We start from the raw sequence: 11,263 nt of genomic DNA, 5'->3' as shown, positions 1-11,263 counted from the left end.
ACAGGCTGGAAAAATATGACAAACCATGAATGTCACTGGAACGCCAGTGAGGGCTGGCAGTTACTTTACAGGGTGATGATATTTTTAACATACCACAATTCATCTTTTCACCATTATAATTTGTCCATTTATAAACCTTATTTGTCCCAATGTCATCCCTTCCCATCCTCAGTCATTGTTATTATTTTTTTTTTTTTTTCATTCTTTCTGTACACTCAGCATTTTGTCATACTCAGTATGTAGCACTCAGTCTTCAAGAGAGAGTTTTGCATGACAAACTGCATTCGTTCATGAATTTTCATGAGAGTGAAGAATGAGAACATGATGAGAACATGTTATATGTTTATAGCTGCTACATAACATGAATAATAACAGAAACTATAGTTTATAAAATAAAATAGCTAAGTAGATAGTAAGTAAAATTGTCATTTTTAGTAAATTCTAAAAAATAATTACACAAACTGCATGCTGTTATAAGAATGTATTCTTTATCAGACAGTCTCAATGTTGATTATTTTCTTATAGCAGAAACAGTGGTTAATTGCTTACTTCTTTTTATTGTTATGTTCCTTGCCTATACCATGTCTGTAAATGCTGATACCAGGACACATTTTAAGTATCTGTCACATGTAGTCTACTTAATCAGTGTTGGAAGTGCACAATAACCCTTTAATAGTTAAAGTGTGTGTATGGTTAGAGTGTGAAATTTGTGCCATTGCAAGTATAAAGGAGTGGCACAATTGTGTTTTACTGAAATAATGGCACAGAGAGAACCAATACATCAAATCAAAAGTTTTCTAGCAGTCTGTTAAGATGAAAGGGTTTGGATTATTTTCCAGATCAAAGGCACGTCCTTTCATTTAAAAAGCATACTTTTTGCCCCATAAATAGGAACTCAGACACTGCTGTGATACTACAAGGAAAATATTACACTTTTTTTTTCTTGCTAACAATTCAGTTACAGCCGCACGCCTATTGTTCTGCTTTATGGTGAAGCTGGAGATTTACTGCTGATACGGAGTGAGGGAAGAGTGTGAGATGTCAATATAGAGTGATGAAATCCATCTCTTGAACACACCAAGATAAACATCAGCATGCCGTCTAATCTCGGATTCAGCGTCCAGGCACGAAATAGCTTCACTACTCAATATTCTTTTCAGAAAATTGAGTGTAGCAGAGAAAAGCGGTGTGTCTCAGGGGCAGATTGTTAGTCTCTGAGTGTATCATTCCTGTGAGCCACATCTATTTCTGTTCCTTCCAAAATCTCACCATGATCAATGATGACAGTTGCAAAATTTGAGGGGAAAATCAGCAAAAATCTCGTCAGCTCGCCTCTCAAACCTGCAGAGGCAATACCAGCAATACTACCACCGAAAGGAAAGAAAATACATATCAATTTCTTTTCCATTGGGAAGTTGTTTGTCTTTATTTAAGGCTGCTTTTTCAGATTGGGCTCATTATTACAAAGCTGCGATAGCAAAGCTTTCTGTGTTTCTCCTCTAATGGCAAACTTGTTTTGGAGAATATAATATTTTAGTATCAAAAAATGGAGTGTAACATAAGCCTGTAAATCAAGTTCCAGCACTGTTTCTAAAATAAAGATATTTTTCCTTTCACTTGCAAAGTTGTAGCTTCATACAAATGATAAGTGTCAGGTATAAAATAAATTCTTTGATACAGTTTAATGTAAGTTTAATTTAGCAACTGAGGTTTAAATGCTTTGTAGGCATCGTCATACATAAACAATATTTATTTGTACAATGTAGACATGATTAAACACTTTAAATAGATAAAAACATTAGATAAAAATAGACATTTCCCACAGACAAAGATATTTTACACCCTTCACATCAGAATGAACAATTTATGAGTGCTCATAAAGATAGCAAGGTTAAAAATAATAAATAAAATCAAAATCTCAGAAATCAACAGTTAAACAATACAAAACGGTAAGAACACATATGATATCAATACAGAAAAATATCCTAACTAGCACAGATGATGAGCAAACTGAAAGACTTTGCATTGCCTTAAAAGTCCTAAGGTCCATGCAATTTTTTTAAATAGATGAAGGGGTTTATAACTCAGATGTTTTTGCCTTCTGGACATCTTCTCAGAGCAGATTTTGGGTCTGATTCCCCACCCACCCCAACACCACAAAGGCAATGCATGATTGACCCTGCCGCAAGGTTAAAAAAAGTGGGATTCATTTTCTTCAGTCATGTCCCAGGAGGCATTTTTTCTACCATGACCAGGAGGTTACCTTTACTAGGTGGCTTTGATCCATCGCAACCCCTTTTTTTAAGATATAATATAGCCTAAGACCTGTTAAGTTTGCTATTTCAAAAACAGAATGTACCTCTATGTAGGTGTAGGGACCTTTAGAAATGTGCTTTGTTTTCAATGTTGTACAATGTCAATTCATTTATTTTATTTATATTTCAAAATGTAATATTACATAAAGCATTGTTTTATTGTTTAGATATGGGTTTGTTTTATATCCAGTGAATTAATCTGTTAAATGTAAGTGTATTATTGTTGGCCAATGACTGTTGAGTTAAAGGTTAAAGGTCATCTAATGATGAGCGTTACAATGCGGGAGGAGAAACGCACATGGCGAGAAGAGATGCGTGCAGGCTGTGCGTGCTAAAGAAAACAGAGGTTAACATAGTTTCGAGACTGAGTATATTTGTTGAAATATTAGGGCACAAAGTATAACGAAACTGTATTAGTTTTATCTTGTTTGATTTTCTCAAAGTAAAACAACGTGTGTGAACAGTGACTGCAGACGGGATCTAGTTGGATCTGGGACTTTGTTTGCGACTGGACGTGTTGTGTTGTTGCTGCTGTAAAGATTGCATGTTTACACTGTGCTTGGATCGGCCTGACTCTTTACGCAGAGGAATTGATCACTATGGTAACCGGGAGTTGACGCTGTTCGCGTTTCATCTTGTTTTCCTCGGATGGATGTAAGTGAATCTATTTTCCAAGTTTGTGCTTAAGAGGATTTGTCATTAACTCTTCACACTGTGAATGTGCACTAACTGGGCCCCAACGAAAAATACTAATGTATGTGACTGAGATGTTGGTTCATATAAACTGCATACAGAACTAAAAGAGTTCTTATAGACTAAAATACTATGCATATTGTCTAATTGGGTTCTTTGTTTTATTCTTTTGTATTGCTTTAAATGTTTTGAGGTGTTTAATTTTACTTTAATTTTACTTTTCATACCATTTGATACAAGTATTTTGGTTTTTATTTTCTAAATATTTCATCCCCTACCGTTGTTTGATGGTTTCATATTTTTGTTTTAAACTACAACTACAGCAAAAATAAATAACAGAATAAGAAAATAAATATGGGTTGTTAATTTACTAATTCTCATTTGTATTCTAGTGTGTCATTAATTGGAATAGTTAATTTACTTACCAGGGTCACTGTTACTTAAGAAGATACCACTAAGAAATATTGTGATTTGAGGATATCTGATTATTGTAATAAGAGACTGATGTAAATAATAGAATACTACCAGCCAATTCACCATTCACCTGCCGGGAATCCAGGTTTCTTAGTTAGTTCAATATTTACTTATTGAAAAATAAGTAAATTGTAACCTTTAGGGTTAAAAAGGGGGTACATAGGTTATGAACAATAGTTCAAGAATTCCCATAGCACATTTCTGATAATTGTCTGGAACAATGATGGATCATTTGAGTCCACAGGGCATTCCCTGGTACTTATAGTGTCCTTCGTTGTTCTCAAAAGCAGTTGTGCCATTCATATCAGAAAGAAACAATTAAATCAATTATTTTTTTTATACTTATTTAAGTATAAGTAGTTCTTGAGGTCTTCATATTTACATAACATTTACAAAGACTGCATTGATTGTTTTTGGGTGACATACAAAAAACAAGACCAAATAAACTGTGCCTAATCCAGGTAAATTAGAGATGGACAGTAGGAGGAATACAGGGACCTCATAAATATGTTTGTGGCATGGTGCCAGAAAAGCCATGTGCTCCTAAATTTGAAAAAAAGCTCAACAAACTGAGCTGGCTGTGTCAGGGGTTGCTCACTAGAGAGTTCTGAGGTGGTTGTAGAAAAGACATGGAAAAACACACAGAAAAGAACTCACAGCCATCTGATCCATGACCTACTGATGAAACAGATAGCACACCTTTAGCAGAAGTTAAATAGAAAAAGGCAGTACATGAGGTTGTTTGTACCACCAGCGTTTAAACTGTATAAAAGCTCCAGTGAACCACAGTGAAAGCCCAGCACAGTTATCCACAAATGGCAAACCTTCCCAGGAGTGGCCGGCCGACCAAAATGACCCCAAGAGCACAGCGATGACTCATCCAAGAGGTCACCAAAGCTCCCACAACAACATCCAAGTGCAGGCCTTACTTGCCTCAGGTAAGGTCAGTGTTTATGACTCCACCATAAGAAAGAGACTGGGCAAAAATGGTTTGCATGGCAGAGTTCCAAAATGAAATCCACTGCTGAGCAAAAAGAACATAACGGCTCATTTCAGTTTTGAAAGAAAACATCTTGATGATCCCCCAGAATTTTGGGAAAATACTCTTTGGACTGACGAGAAAATTTTTTTACTTTTTGGATGGTGTGTGTCCAATTACATCTGGCATTTCAGAAAAAGAACATCATACCAACAGTAAAATATGGTGGTGGTAGTGTGATGGTCTGGGGCTGTTCTGCTGCTTCAGGACCTGAAAGATTTGCTGTGATAAATGGAACCATGAATTCTGCTGTTTACCAAAAAATCCTGAAGGAGAATGTCTGGCCATCTGTTTATGACCTCAAGCTGAAGCAAACTTGGGTTGCCTTTCAGGACCTTAAGCTGCGTCTAATCGCTTTTGGAATGCGCCTGAGTGTTCATGCTCTGAAATAATGTGTGTAATCAGTCAAAATTTGGATGCTGGCCGTCACCGGCACCAGCTTCTGTTTGTTCATAAAGCGCTTTGTGTGCATGTGTTGAATTGTCTGTCAATTGTTCGTCAGAAAATAATAAAAAAAATATATATATATATTCCTGGGAGTGGAGCACGCTAATGCATGTCAATGCCATCGCTCCGCTCCTGAGCGGCACTCTCCAAGGAGAGAGCTCGCGCTCTCGCGGTTCTGCACCCGCTCTCACTGAGGCAGAGCGGTGTGGCAGTTCCCCGGGCTTGCAAATGGACCTCGCAGAGGGCTTCGAGGCGGGCTTGTCCCTTTCTCCAACCTCACCTGCCTGGTCCACGGCTTTTGGCAGTTTTTTCCCCCTGCGACAAGATAATTAGCTCCTCCTTTCTTCCTCTGAGGAGGAGGGGTGGCGTGCTTTGCAAGCTAGGCTTGAGGAGCTATAGAGTTGGGGGCGGAGCTAGATCGGTTCCTGAGAGATCTGACTGTGCACACTTTCTGTGCATGATCTGCGCATATTGCGCCGCGTTCATTGTGCTGCACACATTCTGCTCGCATTTTTATGCGATCGCTCCACTCCCAGAGACCATTCCTCCAGGTAAAAAAAATAAAAATAAATAAAAAAATAATAATGATAAAAAATAAGCCAGTAAGCATTTTCGGGGGGTTGTGATCTGTGCCATAACCAAGCTACATAATTTGGCCGGCTCATGAGCTGAAAGTCCCTCAGTTCAGTAAGCTGGACGACCGCTCTCTGACACCAGGTCGCAACCTCCATGTCGGGGTCTTCCATCCTTTCCAGACCTGCACACTGAGGTGTCAGCCCCTTCTACGTTGTATTTACACATCATGTACACAAGTACACGGGTATGGAGCGATGCTGCGGGTTGAAGAGATGCTTGCGAGCTATCTCTCTCCCAGGAACCAAAATATGTTGTGCTCGGCAGGTCTTATGGGAATGGCCCAATCTACTTTGGCACATCAATTGCCTAAAGATGCTAGACGGGCTTCTAGCGTTGAAGCATTTTCTCTCAGACCTCAGAGATCACCATGTATGGGCAACACCGCAGTGGTTGCTTACATCAACCATCAAGGAGGTCTACGCTCACGCCCCCTGTACAGGCTGGCGCACCAGATCCTCCTGTGGGCCCATGGGAAGCTCCTCTCAGTTAAAAGTTCACATCCTGGGTCAGTTGAATGAAGCAGCAAACACCTTGTTGAGACAGGGGTTGAAACCCAGGGAATGTGGTGGACCAGATTTGGGAGAGAATCGGCAAAGTTAAAGGGGATCTGTTCGCGGAGTTCTGGAGAGAGTTCGCCAGGACAGAGTTTGCTCCTCCAGGTGGCTGCCTGGTTGGCTCAGTGCTGGATTTTCTCCAAGGACAGTTCGCAAAAGGGTTGTCTGAAAGGGCTCTGTCCACCCTGAAAGTCTACGCATCCGCCATTTTGTGGGTCAGTCTCTGGGCAGAGACCCTCTTGTGATGCGTTTTCTTCACGGCACCTGAAAGCTGAGGCTGCCAGTGCGACCTCTGGCCGAGGCATCTTGGAAGCATCTTTTTATCAAGACTGCGTTCTTGTTGGCCATTTGCTCTCTTAAGAGAGTAGGAGATCTACAGGCCCTTTCTGTGGCCCCCTCCTTCCTGGAGTTTACTCCAGGTATGGCCAGTGCCAGTATGCACTGGACACCTAAGTTCATAGGACGGGTCGCTGTAGACAACCTGACCAACTGCTCATCGGCTACGGCCCTCCGAGAAGAGGCCTCCCTATAATAAGCAGATCCTTAGCAGATGGATCATTGATGCCATCGCATTATCATATGAGTTCTCTGGTCTCACCGCTCCATTTGGGTTCAGAGCTCACTTCACCTGGAGTGTGGCTGCCTCAAAGGCTTAGTCCTCTGGAGTACCCCTCTAAGACATTTGCAACACTGAAAGCTGGTCCACCCTGCTGACCTTCGTCTGGTTCTACATCCTGGACCGCAGTGCCACTCCTGGCCAGTCTGGCATGATTGGACACTCGTTCCCAAAGCGTTTTGACATTACTCGAGTTCCTGAAAGGAAACGTATCTAGGTTACATGTGTAACCCTAGTTTCCTGAGGGAACGAGACAATGCGTCTCTAAGCCACATTGCCGGAGTCCCTTCCTTCTCATTACAGAAGCTGGCGATTGTCTCACTCCATGTGCACTTTATACTTTCTGGTCGTGACGTCACCCCACTGGTGAAGGCCAGCGTCCAATTTATGACTGATTACACACATTATTTCAGAGCATGAACACTCTGCGTGTTCACAAAGTGTATAGACGCAGCGTCTCCTTCCCTCAGGGAACTAGGGTTACATACATGACCTAGAGATATATACACACCAGCAAGTCCACCTTTGAATGGCTGAGAAAAAACAAAATAAAGACTTTGGAGTGGCCTAGTCAAAGTCCTGATCTGAATCCTATTGAGATGCTGTGGCATGACTGTAAAAACGCGGTTCATGTTTGAAAACCCTCCAATGTGGCTGAATTACGACAATTCTGCGTTGATGAGTGGACCAAAATTCCTCTACAGCACTGTAACAGACTTACTGCTATTTATCACAAACGCTTGATTGCAGTTGTTGCTGCTAAGGGTGGCCCAACCAGTTATCAGGTTTAGGGGGCATTTTTTTTACACAGGGCCATGTAGTTTTGGATTTTGTTTTCCCTGGATAAAAACCTTCATTTAAAAACTGCATGTTATGTTCACTTGTGTTATCTTTTACTAAGTTTACTAATATTTAAATTAGTTTGATGATCTCAAACATTAAAGTGTGACAAACATGCAAAAAAAAAGAAACACTTTTTCACACAAGCCAACATTATGTGTTCTAATATATTGTTGGGTTCTGTTAATGTTGTGATGATGGTGAAAAGAACATTGTTTAACACCTTTCTACAGAATCTCTGATAGGTGTTCGGCTCTGGTAAGTGTGAAGGTCACGGAAGTGTGAAGGCGTTTGATTGAAATAATTTTAATTGCCTTCAGATCATTTAGCAAGCACTCTAGTCAAGTGGATGGGGCAGAGTAAGTGACCACCAGTTATCACAGATTAAAGGTGATTTTTGAGTAACTCTTTGATTTTAATTGACTCTAATGATGAGCCAAATAATGCATGGGGTTCTATTTACTTTCATTTATACGTTTGTTAACATATCACATTAGTTTGGTGCACAAAAAAGAGACAAACAAAAGCGTAAGTAAGGGCTGGTAAAACATCTTAAAGCAATTATTGCATTTGAATGAGTTAAAATCTGCTTATGCATTAGAGTCATTTATATTTCCTTTGTGTGCTTTTTTGTAAGTGTTTTGGTCTAAGTAAAATGCACAGCAGATCTGTCCATCTGTACTGATAATAATAATAATAAATGTGAAGGTAAGTGTACATGTGCAGACTACAGATGTCCAATAATATCCACAGAGTTTCTACCGCATCAAAAGTTAATCATTTTTATGATGCAATGCTCATTGTAGAAACATTTTTCGTCCTCCCTCCCTCATTGATTTTAAAATTATTTTTTTTATTTTTTTATTGTGTTTCTTTTTTCTTCAAATGAGCTCTGGTGTGTATTTGAGATCATCATTCGCAGTCATCCTCTTTTCTCCAATGACACCAATCAGCCTCGGGTCGCGGTGAGAGTATCTTCAGCTGCCTGAGATGACACGTTTCCTCTCACGTTGATTGCTGTCATTTCAAACTGACATAATAAAAGCTGCGCATCTTCTTGTGCTGTCATCATATCTGATCTTTTCAATTCTGCACTGATTGTATGAGTCATGATGTCAGCCTGTCCTTTTTATGCTATAGGTACCATATACGATAATGATAAAATGAATGATTAGAGTATATAATATACACAGTTCGTTTTCCACTTAAGTCTGGCTGGTAAACTTATAACTTTGATAATGTAGATGGAGTGTTCTAGAAGTGAAGACAATTTTAGAGCATGCTTGTTGTCTTTTTTTTTAATGAATGAGATTGCTTTGAATTTGACGTCACATCAATCACGGCTATGACTCAGATGTTTTAGGTCAGTGCTTCATGAATGGTCCAAAGCAACAGTAACAAAGGAAATGAGAACAAAGAAGAAAAGAATAAAGGTGAATTTTGTTGAATTTTTTGTTTTTAAAGATAAAGCAGTTACATGTTCATCACACAGACACTACAAAAATGAGGTGATCTTATGGTCAGAGAGTGTTACTGGAGGGTCCAGCAACATTTTCACAAAGTATTTATTGATAAACACACACTGTTTTCGAGCTGCAAAACTCCAACACACAAAAAGGTTTTCACAGATGCAGAAATACACAGTGACAAAGTGTCCAGAGACCATTGTTTTTCAATGAGAGCTGGCAACTTACAGTGAATTGAGCAACAGCAACCATTGAATTGTTGGATGTTAATGTGTTTAGTGTTTTTTTATCTTCAGTAAAGTTTAATTCATGAAATATGGAATGACTTGGTGTCAACTACTAGTGGAATTAAATATACAGAAGAGCACACATGATCTGTCTCCTGATTTATTGTTAGAAGTGGAATGCTAGTTGCCACCCACTGACAAAAGTTACCATGGCAACCAGTAGTAGAAATGCCTACTGCCTAATGTCATAATACAAAGACTGGCGACTTGAATCAATAAAATCGCTCTATGTGTGAATGAAGCTTAGCAAAGCACTGCGACTGGAGTCTTCATCAAATCTCCTAATGTTGAAGTTTGTATCAAGAAACATGTTTCTTTGTTAAATGGTAGTGCACTTTTAAATGTGCTAAATTATTACTTGCTTGCTTATAGTTGGATTATATGGAGCATTTTCGATCAACATAATTTAAAAAAAGCAGCCTCTAGCTGGTATAATAAAAAACAATATATACCACAATTCTGTTTAATTCTTAAATCCTATTGGTCAAAAGACTTTTTGCTTTTCTTTTGGCAATATGACAAGTTTTATTAATTCAAATGACAGAGAAATAAAAGAGAGGCTTGTGAGGGGAAAAACTGTTTAAAGCTGCTATAATGTAAATGATAACAGGAATTTATCTTGCAGATATTTCATAACATATACAGTACTGTGCATGTTTTAGAAAAATAATGTGTGTAAACTAAGAATGATTTTAAAAATAAATGTGTTAGTGGTTTATTTTATTTTTTATCAATTCACAAACTGGAAAGGAAATGAACAGAACAGAACAGATCAGAAAGCCAGATCAAATGAATATTTGGTATGACCACACTTTTTCTGCAAACCAGCATAACTTCTATTTATACTATATACTATAGTGTATATATGTGTGTATATATATATATATATATACATATATATATATATATATATATACATATATATATATATATATATATATAGTGAGGAAAGTATTTGAACACCCTGCTATTTTGCAAGTTCTCCCACTTAGAAATCATGGAGGGGTCTGAAATTTTCATCGTAGGTGCATGTCCACTGTGTGAGACATAATCTAAAAATCCAGAAATCACAATATATGATTTTTAAACTATTTATTTGTATGATGACAGAGCTCTAGGAAGGGTTCTGGTCGTCCCAAACGTCTTCCATTTGAGGATTATGGAGGCCACTGTGCTCTTAGGAACCTTAAGTGCAGCAGAAATCTTTTTGTAACCTTGGCCAGATCTGTGCCTTGCCACAATTCTGTCTCTGAGCTCTTCAGGCAGTTCCTTTGACCTCATGATTCTCATTTGCTCTGACATGCATTGTGATCTGGAAGGTCTTATATAGACAGGTGTGTGGCTTTCCTAATCAAGTCCAATCAGTATAATCAAACACAGCTGGACTCAAATGAAGGTGTAGAACCATCTCAAGGATGATCAGAAGAAATGGAAAGCACCTGAGTTAAATATATGAGTGTCACAGCAAAGGGTCTGAATACTAAGGCCCATGTGATATTTCAGTTTTTCTTTTTTAATAAATCTGCAACAATGTCAACAATTCTGTGTTTTTCTGTCAATATGGGGAGCTGTGTGTACATTCATGAGGAAGAAGAATGAACTTAAATGATTTTAGCAAATGGCTGCAATATAACAAAGAGTGAAAAATTTAAGGGGGTCTGAATACTTTCCGTACCCACTGTATATATATACTATTGCACTGTTTTTGCAGGTAAGTTCCAAACATATTGGAGAACAGACCACATATCTTCTGTGCATGTAGGCTGCCTCAAATCCTTGTCTTTAAATGTATTCGCAGACAGACTTGATAAACTTTTATGTAATTTTTTTGGCTCTATGTTTTATTATTGTCCTGCTGCAGAATACATTTTTAACCAATCAGGCTCCTCTCGGATG

Source organism: Silurus aristotelis (genome assembly GCF_946808225.1).
Source record: "Silurus aristotelis genome assembly, chromosome: 16".
NCBI classification, from domain to species: Eukaryota; Metazoa; Chordata; class Actinopteri; order Siluriformes; family Siluridae; genus Silurus; species Silurus aristotelis.
Note: the sequence above shows the minus strand (reverse complement) of the source record.